We start from the raw sequence: 11,293 nt of genomic DNA, 5'->3' as shown, positions 1-11,293 counted from the left end.
TAGTGAATGATATAATCAAGCTGGGCAATTATTATTTTAATTTCTACATATTAGAAAAGCCTTCTGGAAACAAGATAGAGAAATACTATGTCCTTTCTATTTACTAAAAATTACCGTAATGAAAATAGAACAAGTGTTTAAAATGTATAACTATTTGGTCAAATCTTAATCATTTTAATCTTCTAGATGTTTTAGTCCTTCTCTTCAGTCTTAGAATAATAGTGTTCTTAAGGAGTATACAAAGTACAAGTAATCTACTTCTAAGGCCACAGGACTAATGAGAACTTACTCTGCAGTTTTATAGAGCACATTCTCTGAATCACTCTTCTCAGGGCCCCTATCACCTCCTTGTTTCTCAGGCTTTAGATGATGGGGTTAAGCATTAGGGTCAGGATGGTGTAGAAGACAGCCAAGACCTTGTCCTCTGTGGGAGGTGGGAAGGATCTTGAGCATAGAGAAGTGTAAGCAAAAGGTGCATAGTAGAGAGTCACCACAGTGAGATGGGTGCTGCAGGTGGAATAGGGCTTCTTCCTGCCCTCTGTTGACTGCGTGTGGCAGATGGCAAGGAGAACCCAGACATAGGAACATGTAATCCCAATTAAAGGAAACGCCATCAAGATGGTGGTGCTCACAAACAATGTGTACTCATAGACCCAAATGTCCATGCAGGCCAGAGTCAACATGGCCAGGACATCACAGAAAAAATGGTTGATGGTTCTGGATTGACAATAAGGGATTTGAAGGGCATATACGGTGTGGGCACAGGAGTTGATAGATCCTATTGTCTATGGTCTTATTATCATTAGCACACAGACTTCTTTGTTCATGCCAATGGGATAGGGAAGAGGAAAACAAATAGCTACATAACAATGATAGGGCATAGATGTCAAGTGTAGTGCTTCTGTAATGGCTAAAATCAAGAAGAAGAAGCTCTGAACCCCACAAACAATAAGTGAGATAGACTCATTTCAGGAGAGATAATTGAAAGCCATCTTGGGGATAATGGTGGAGATGTAGTTCAGGTCCATGAGAGAGAGCTAAGTGTGGAGATGGGTGCCCAAGAGGACAAGGATGATCATGGATAGATTATCAAAAAGAGCCATTAAGAAAATAAGTGCAATGAGAATAAAAAGAAAGAGGCCAATACTCAATGGTGGAAACAACCTCAATAAAAGGAAATCAGTTAATGTTTGGTTGTAATTTTCCATATTCTATTGTTTGGTTTCCCTGGAAAAAGAGAAAAACACATGTAATGTATATATATATAACATATAAGCATATATGCTTTAATATATATATATATATATATATATATATATATATATATATGCTTTTTTAATTAAAAAAATATGTGAAGTTTTCAGGAAATACCAACTCCTTAAGTAAATAAATCTTCCTATTTTGAGAAAGCAGTTCTATGTTGTTTCATAAATCTACAGGCTAAGGTGGTAAGCATTTACATTCAAAATATTCTATAAAGAATTAATGAAATAATGAAAGGAAAATATCTATATCTCCCTTAATAAGATATTAATTCTATGCACTTCCTAAAGTCACATATTGAAAATACCAAATATTTTAACTAAATATAAACATAATTCTTTTTCAAATAATGAACACGTTTATATCAGTTCAAATACTCATTTGATTCATTCATAATAGGAATAAATTTAGTAATACGTGGAAAATGTTTATGTTTTCATTCAAGGTTATATTACACTTTCAGGCATATATATATATATATATATATATATATATATATATATATAACTTTTTTCTTTCATGTTGATAAGCTGGATTTCCTTCCTGTCACTGTGTTCTACCTTGTCGAATAAACCTTCCTGAAAACCAGTTATCAGTTCATGGTGTGGACTCAAAAAAGTACAAGTGTTTATTTCCTAGTAACATCAGGTATAAATAAATAGTAATAATTATTACATCTTCCATTACCATTACTTTCAACCTTCTATTTTAATTTTTTAGTATAGAGCAGACCCTTCTCCGGAAGTCTTCTATAAACCATGTCTATTGCAGCCCTCACTATTTTGCTGGAGCATCCCGAAAAAGAAGAGTAAAAGTTTAAAATATCTTAAGGAGGCTGGGAAAATGACAAAGTAAAAGGGCCATTAACTGACTTCATCCCATGTATACAACTAGGTAACACGCACAAAAGTATAAATAACCCAGAGAAGGACCCACAGAGTGGCAGAGGAAACTCCACAAATAAAGGTAGAAAAGAAGCCACTTTGAAGAACATAGCAAAGCCAGGGAGATGTTTGATGAGCAAAACAAACCATGACCATCCATAATAGGGAAGAAACCACTATCATGGGGAAGAGTGATTAATAGTCTATCCCACTGGTGTCCCACGTGGGGAAGACAACTTCCCATAATATTGGACTATGAAAGAAAGAGGGCTGCTTTTCATGAGTTCTTTCAACTAGTAGAAATTAAAGCCTGGGATTTTAAAAATCAGGCTCAGCTATGTGAAAGCTCCAATGGCATTAGTAAGCAGAGCCCCTGCTCTTAAAGAGATAACGTGCCAATTAGCCCATGCAGATAGAGCATAGAAGCAGCAGTTTGAAAAATAACAACATAGGGGAGTAAATTATTTATTCACATCGAAGTGTTTTCTTCTCTCTCTCTTAAAATATTTTATTTATTTATTTATTTATTTATTTATTTGACACAGAGAGAGACACAGCAAGAGAGGGAACACTATCAAGGGGAATGGGAGAGGGAGAAGCAGGTTTCTTACTAAGCAAGAAGCCCAATGCAAGGCTCAATCCTTGGACCCTGGGATCACAACCTGAGCCAAAGGCAGATTCTTAAAGGCTGAGCTATGTAAGTGTCCCATCATCTTGAAATGTTTTCCAGAGAGGCAGGGGTTGCAGGAAGATCCCTCCATGAACAAAGGAGCTGATAGGTTACATTTCCCTCTTCCGCTTTTCCCCAGCATAACCTTAGGGTCACCTGCAGGAATGACTGTGCAGACACTCATTGCCTAACTTGATTATAACAAACCTGACTACATTCTTGTGGTTTCATCTTTTCCAGTCAAGCTTTCCTCAGTCTTACATTTACTGGTAACCTCCCAAAGACCAGTACAAATCCCTGCCTATACTGAGTCTCTACACGTATGAGTTTTGCAGGGCCTCACTTCCAGTGGCAATGGTGGCAGGTCACATTTCACAAGCAGACTAGTGCACACATGGTAAATATAAACTCCACCCTAAACAGAGAGAAGACAGTGCCCACAACAGGTAAATAGAGCTTCTACAGGAAAGTGGACTGAAAGAAAAAAATGACCAGGACACAATGGCAAAGCACACTCATCAGAGACACTTTGTCAAGTGTCAAGCCCTGGAGAACAGGGGACTAAATACATGATACTACAGGAACTTTTCATTATAAGGCCATTACCTATGAGAGCAGGAGATATACCTGACTTATCTAGCAGAAACTAATAGACTCTGAGAGTTAAACAAAATGAACAGAAAGAGGAATATGTCCAAAATGAAAGAAAAGGACAAAGATCCTGCAAAACACCAAAGCAAAATGGTTATAAGTAAAATGTCTATTAGAGAATTTAGAATAATGATTATAAAGACACTCTCTGGATTTGAGAAAAGAGGGGAGGGCATCAGTGGGACCCTTAATAAAGAGATAAAAGGGAACCAATCAGAAATGTAGGACATGACTAGTGAAATAAAAATGTACTTGATAGAACAAATATCAGACTAGAGAAATCATAGGAATGAACTAATGATCTGGAAGACAGACTAATGGAAAATAATCATGTTGAGCAAATAATAGATAACAATTATGCAAAATAAGAAAAGACAAAGGAAATTCTGTGACTTTATTAAGATTAGTAATAGTAATATGATAGGAACCTCAGAAGAAGAAAGAAAGGAGGGCAGAAAATTTAATCTGAAGAAATAATTCCTAATCTGATGAAGGAAACAGATATCCAGATCCAGAAAGGAAAAAGATTCCTGAAAGAACAAAAATCAACCTAAGGATATCCATACCAAAACACAAAGTAATTAAAACGGAAAAAAAAAGGAGAGATAAAAAAATAAAGCAAAAAAGATAAAATAATACAATTACATACAAGGAATATACAAGAAAATAATACTATTACATACTATTACATACAACAATCACACAAGTTGGTTGGGATTTTTCAGCAGAAACTTTCAAAGTCAGAAGAGAGTGCCATAAGACGCTCAAAGTGCAAAAATGGTAACATCTTCAGCTAGATAAACTCTATTCAGCAAAGCCATCATTCAGCATAGAAGGAGAGATAAAGAGCTCTTCAGACAAACTAGTACTAAAAGAGTTCATGACCACCAGACCAACCCTGCACAAATATTAAAGGGAACTCTTTGAGTGGAAAGAAAAGACCATACATGACATTATGAAAGCAGGAAATAAAAAAAAAAAAAGATGAAAAATAAGTATTTCTGTAAAAATCAGTCAAGGGTTTCAGAAAATAAAGGTTGTGAAATATGACACAATATACATAAGTATACCAGGGATAGAAGTAAAAAATGTGTTCAAACTTAAGTGATCATCAACTTAATAGAGACTGGTACATACAGAAAATTCTATATGCAAACATAATGGTAACCACAAAGAAAAAGCCAGCATTAGATACTCAAAGAACAAAGAGAAAGACATCCAACTAGATCATTACAAAAGAACACCAAACCATGAAAAACAGAAAGACAAGAATCAGAGAAAAACTACAAATACAACCATAAAACAAGTAAAAAATTGGAATAAATACATGTATATCAATAATTACTTTTTTAAAATTTTATCATGTAATGCTGGTCACCATAAAGTACATCATTAGTTTTTGATGTAGTGTTCCATGATTCACTGTTTGCATATAATATCCAGTGCCCCATGCAATACATGTCTTCCTTAATACCCATGAGTGGGCTAGCCCTTCCCTCCACACCCTTCCCCTCTGAAACCCTTGGTTTGTTTCCCAGAGTCCATAGCCCCTTCATGGTTTGTCTCCAACTCTTATTCTCCTTCTTCATTTCCCCCTTCATTTTCCTAATATCTTCCATGCTATTCCTTATGTTCCACATATGAGTGAAACCATATTATGATTGTCTTTCTCTGCTCAACTTATTTCTCTTAGCATAATCCCCTCCAGTTCCAACCATGTCGATGCAAATGGTGGGTATTCATCCTTTCTGATGGCTGAGTAATATTCCATTGTGTATATGGACCACATCTTCTTTGTCCATTCATCTGTTGAAGGATATCTCAGGTCCTTCCACAATTTGGCTATTGTGAATATTGCTACTATGAACATTGGGTATCATGTGTCCCTTCTTTTCACTGCATCTGTATTTTGGGGGTAAATACCCAGTAATGCAATTGTCAGGTCATAGGGTAGATCTATTTTTAAATTTCTGAGGAACGTTCATACTGTTTTCCAAAGTGACTTTACCACCTTGCATTCCAACCAACAGTGTAAGAGGGTTCCACTTTCTCCACATCCCCACCAACATTTATTGTTTCCTCCTGTGTCAATTTTGGCCATTCTAACTGGTGTAAGGTGGTATCTCAATGTGGTTTTGATTTAAATCTTCCTGATGGCTAAATCTTCCTGATGATTATGAGCTTTTTTTCATGTGTCTGTTAGCCACTTGTATGTCTTCTTTGGAGAAGTGCCTGTTCATGTCTTCTGCCAATTTTTTTACTTCATCATTTGTTTTTTGGGTGTTGAGTTTGAGAAGTTCTTTGCAGATCTTGGATTTCAGCTCTGTAGATGAAGTATCATTTGCTAATATCATCTCTCATTCCATAAGTTCCCTCTTAGTTTTGTTGACTGTTTCTTTTGCTATGTAGAATTTTTTTTTATCTTGAAATATGAAAAGCTGATTTTTACTTCTGTTTCCCATGCCTTTGGAGACATGTCTTCAAAGAAGATGCTGTGGCCAATGTCAAAGAGGCCACTGCCAATGTTCTCGTCTAGTATTTTGATGGATTCCTTCCTCACATTGAAGTCTTTCATCCATTTTGAGTTTATCTTTGTGTGTGGTGTAAGAGAATGGTTTGTTTCATTCTTCTATGCATAGCTGCCCAGTTTCCCCAGCACCATTTATAATTCTCAATTGGAAAAAGCTGAGATATTTTCTCTTAAGATAAGGAACATGGTAAGGATGTCCACTCTCACCTGTGTTGTTCAACATAGTACTAGAAGTCTCAGCATCAACCATCAGTTATTAAAAAAAAAAAAACATTCAAATTGGCAAAAAAAAAGTCAAACTCTCTCTCTTCACAGGTTGCATGATACTTTACATTGAAAAACTAGAAGACTCCACCCTCAAATTACTAGAACTCATACTGCAATTACATAGTGTTGTAGGATACAAAATCAATGCATATAAATCAATTGCTCTCCTACCCACCAAGAATGTAATTGTAGAAAAGGAAATTAGGAAATCAGTTCTATTTACAATAGCACCAAAAATCATAAGATACCTTGGAATAAACATAATCAAATAAGGAAGGATCTATATTCTAGAAACTACAGAACACTTATGAAAGAAATTGAAGACACAAAAACATGAAAAAAATTCCATGCTCATGAATCAGAAGAATAAATAGAATTAAAATGTCTATGTGGCCCAGAGAAATCTATACATCAATAACATCCTGATCAAATTATCAATGGCATTTTCAAAGTGTTGGAACAAACAATTCTAAAATTTGTTTGGAATCAGAAAAAGACCTCGTCAAGGAAAAGTTGAAAAAGAAAAAGAAATCTGGGGCCATCACGTTGCCTGATTTCAAGCTTTATTAGAAAGCTGTGATCACCAAGACAGCATGGTACTGGACCGAAAACAGACACAGACCAGTGGAACAGAGTAGAGAGACCAGATATGGACCCTGAACTCTATGGTCAACTAATGTTTCATAAAGCAGGAAAAAATATCTAATTGAAAAAAAGGCAATCTCTTCAATAATTACTTTGAATGTAACTGGATGAAATGCTCCAATCAAAAGACAAGGTGACAGTGTGGATTAAAATAACCTATATGCTGCAGGGGCACCTGGGTGGCTCAGTGGGTTAAAGCCTCTGCCTTCGGCTCAGGTCATGATCCCAGGGTCCTGGGATCGAGCCCCACATCAGGCTCTCTGCTCGGCAGGGAGCCTACTTCCTCCTCTCTCTCTCTCTGCCTCTGCCTACTTGTCATCTCTATCTGTCAAATAAATAAATAAAATCTTTAAAAAAAAATCTTATGCTGCATACAAGAGACACATGTCACACCCAAATTTACCTGAAGATTAAATGTGAGGGAATGGAGAAATATTTAGTATGCAGATATATGTCAAAAGAAAGCTAGTATAGCAATACTTATAATGAACAAAACAGGTATTTTTTAAAAAAGATTTTATTAATTGATTAGAGAGAGAGAGAGCATAAACACATGTGCATACACAATGTGGGTCAAAGGGAGAGGGACAAGAAGACTCCTTACTGAGCTCAGAGCCTCATGCAGGACTTGATCTTAAGACCCTGAGATCATGACCTGAGCTGAAATCAAGAGTAGGACATTCAAGTGAATGAACCACAGACGTTCTGCAAACTGAACAAAATTTCCTGTAAAACAAAGACTAACAGGATACAAAGAAGAACACTATATAACCATAAAGGGAACGATCCAACCAGATAATATAACAATTGCAGATATACATGCACCCACTATCAGAGCCTAGAAATACATACAACAGTTAACAAAAAAGGAATTATTTCCTAATAACACAATAAAACTAAGGGACTTTAATTTCTGACTTACATGAGTTGACAGGCCATCCATACAGAAAATCAAGAAGGAAGCATTGCCTTTGAATGACAAACTGGACCATATGCATTTAAGACACATATTCAGAAAAATTCACCCTAAAAGAGCAGTAAACATTCTTTCCAAGTCACGTTCTCTAGATAACATCATATATTAGGTCACAAAACAAGCTTTGACAAACTAAAAAGATCTGAGTCATACCATTTCTCTTTTCTGACCAAAAAAATAAAAAACAGAAATCAACCAAAAGAAAAAAGAATAAGTATATGAAAAGGGCTAAAGTACATGAAGATTAAAAATATACACTACTAAACAATGAATGCATCAACCAAGAAAAAAAAAGAAGAAATAAAAACATACAAGGGAGGAAGTGAAAAATGAACAGAAAAGTCCTAAAATCTTTGGGATGCACTAAACGGAGTTCTAAAATGGAAGTTTACAGTAATCCTGAATTATCTTTAAAAGCAAGAATAGGGGCTCCTGGGTAGCTCAGTAGGTTAAAGCCTCTGCCTTCAGCTCAGGTCATGATCCCAGGGTCCTGGGATCGAGCCCCACATCAGGCTTTCTGCTCAGTGGGAAGCCTGCTTCCCTCTCTCTATCTGCCTGCCTCTCTGCCTACCTGTGATCTGTCAAATAAATAAAATCTTTTTTAAAAAAGCAAGAATAATCTCAAATAATCACCCTAACAATTCACCTAAATGAGCAAGAAAAAGAACAATAAACAAAAGCATTTAAAACCAGTCATTTATTGTGGAAAGAACCAAGATGCCTTCAATGGACAAATGGATAAAGAAGATATGGCCCATATATACAATGGAGTATGATGCCTCCATCAGAAAGGATGAATACCCAACTTTTGTATCAACATGGATGGGACTGGAAGAGATTATGTTGGGTGAAATAAGTGAGGCAGAGAAAGTTAATTATATAGTTTCACTTATTTGTGGAGCATAAGGAATAACACAGGATATTGGGAGTTGGAGAGGAGAAGTGAGTTGGGGAAATCAGAGGGGAAGACGAAACATGAGACACTGTGGACTTTGAGAAACAAACTGAGGGTTTTGGAATGGAGGTGGTGGGATGGGTGAGCCTGGTGGTGGGTAATAAGGAGGGCATATATTGTATGGAGCACTGGGTGTGTACATAAACAATGAATCTTGGAGTGCAAAAAAATTAAATTAAATTAAAAATAAATAAAATAAGTAAAAGCAGTAGAATGAAGGAAATGATAAAGATCAGTGCAGAAATAAATGATATATAATCAAAAAAGTCCCAAAATACTATATATACATATACATATACATAAAAATAAACATAAACATATATACATACATATATATAAACATATACATATAATATCTATATACATACATATCTGTGTGTCTCTGTGTGTGTGAATATATATATATATATATATATATATATATATATATATATAATGAATTAATGAAACATGGGTATTTTTTTTCTTTTCAGCATAACAGAATTCATTGTTTTTGCACCACACAATGTGCTCAATGCAATACATGCCTCCTTAATACCCACCACCTGGCTCCCCCAACCTCCCACCCCTCACCCCTTCAAAACCCTCAGATTGTTTTTCAGAATCCATAGTCCCTCATGGTTCACCACCCCTTCCAATTTCCCTCAACGCCCTTCTCCTCTCCATCTCCCTATGTCCTCCATGTTATTTCTTATGCTCCACAAATAAGTGAAACCATATGATACTTGACTCTCTCTGCTTGACTTATTTCGTTCAGTATAATCTCTTCCAGTCCCGTCCATGTTGCTACAAAAGATGAGTATTCATCCTTTCTGATGGAGGCATAATACTCCATAGTGTATATGGACCACATCTTCCTTATCCATTCGTCTGTTGAAGGGCATCTTGGTTCTTTCCACAGTTTGGCAACCGTGGCCATTGCTGCTATAAACATTGGGGCACATATGGCCTTTATTTTCACTACATCTGTATCTTTGGGGTAAATACCCAGGAGTGCAATGGCAGGGTCATAGGGAAGCTCTATTTTTACTTTCTTGAGGAATCTCCACACTGTTCTCCAAAGTGGCTCACCAACTTGCATTCCCACCAAAGGTGTAAGAGGGTTCCCTTTTCTCTACATCCTCTCCAACACATGTTGTTTCCTGTCTTGCTAATTTTGGCCATTCTAAGGGGTGTAAGGTGGTATCTCAATGTGGTTTTAATTTGAATCTCCCTGATGGCTAGTAATGATAAATATTTTGCCATGTGTCTGATAGCCATTTGTATGTCTTCATTGGAAAAGTGTCTGTTCATATCTTCTGCCCATTTTTTGATATGATTATCTGTTTTGTGTGTGTTGAGTTTGAGGAGTTCTTTATAGATTCTGGATATCAAACTTTTGTCTGTACTGTGATTTGCAAAAATCTTCTCCCATTGCGTGGGTTGCCTCTTTGTTTTGTTGACTGTTTCCTTTGCTGTGCAGAAGCTTTTGATCTTCATGAAGTCCCAAAGTTCATTTTTGCTTTTGTTTCCTTTGCTTTGGAGACATATCTTGAAAGAAGTTGCTGTGGCTGATATGGAAGAGGTTACTGCCTATATTCTCCTCTAGGATTCTGATGGATTACTGTCTCATTGAGGTCTTTTATCCATTTCGAGTTTATCTTTGTGTGTGGTGTAAGAGAATGTTCGATTTTCATTCTACATATAGCTGTCCAGTTTTCCCAGCACCATGTATTGAAGAGACTGTCTTTTTTCCTCTGTATATTTTTTTCTATTTTGTTGAAGATTATTTGACCATAGAGTTGAGGGTCCACATCTGAGCTCTCTACTCTTTTCAACTGGTCTGTGTGTCTGTTTTTATGCCAGTAGCATGCTGTCTTGGTGATCACAGCTTTGTAGTAAAGCTTGAAATCATGTAACGTGAGGCCTCCAGTTTTATTTTTGTTTTTCAACATTTCCTTAGCGATTCGGGGTCTCTTCTGATTCCATACAAATTTTAGGTTATTTGCTCCAGCTCTTTAAAAATGCCGGTGGAATTTTGATCGGAATGGCATTAAAAGTATAGATTGCTCTAAACAGTATTGACATTTTAACAATGTTTATTCTTCTGATCCAAGAACATGGAATGGTCTTCCATCTTTTGTGTCTTCTTCAATTTCTTTCATGAGTGTTCTGTTGTTCCTTTAGTACAGATCCTTTACCTCTTTGGTTAGGTTTATTCCCAGGTATCTTATGGCCTTGGTGCTAGAGTAAATGGAATTGATTCTCTAATTTCCTTTTCTGTAATTTCATTGTTAGTGTGTAAGAAAGCCACTGATTTCTGTACAGTGACTTTGTATCATGCCACGTTGCTGAATTGCTGTATGAGTTTTAGTAGTTTGTGGGTGTAGTCTTTTGGGTTTTCCAGATAACGAATCATGTCATTCCCGAAGAGGGAGAGTTTGACTTCTTCATTGCCAACTTGGATAGCTTT

At 36.3% G+C, this 11,293-nt stretch overlaps 1 pseudogene; it reads right to left on the bottom strand.

Moving 5' to 3' along the window:
- Positions 1-362: 362 nt before the first annotated feature.
- Positions 363-1,031, bottom strand: LOC125100659 (olfactory receptor 2L5-like; annotated as a pseudogene).
- Between the last annotated feature and the right edge of the window lie 10,262 nt (positions 1,032-11,293).

Source organism: Lutra lutra, chromosome 5 (genome assembly GCF_902655055.1).
Source record: "Lutra lutra chromosome 5, mLutLut1.2, whole genome shotgun sequence".
NCBI classification, from domain to species: Eukaryota; Metazoa; Chordata; class Mammalia; order Carnivora; family Mustelidae; genus Lutra; species Lutra lutra.
This window is presented reverse-complemented; position numbering and strand designations above follow the sequence as displayed.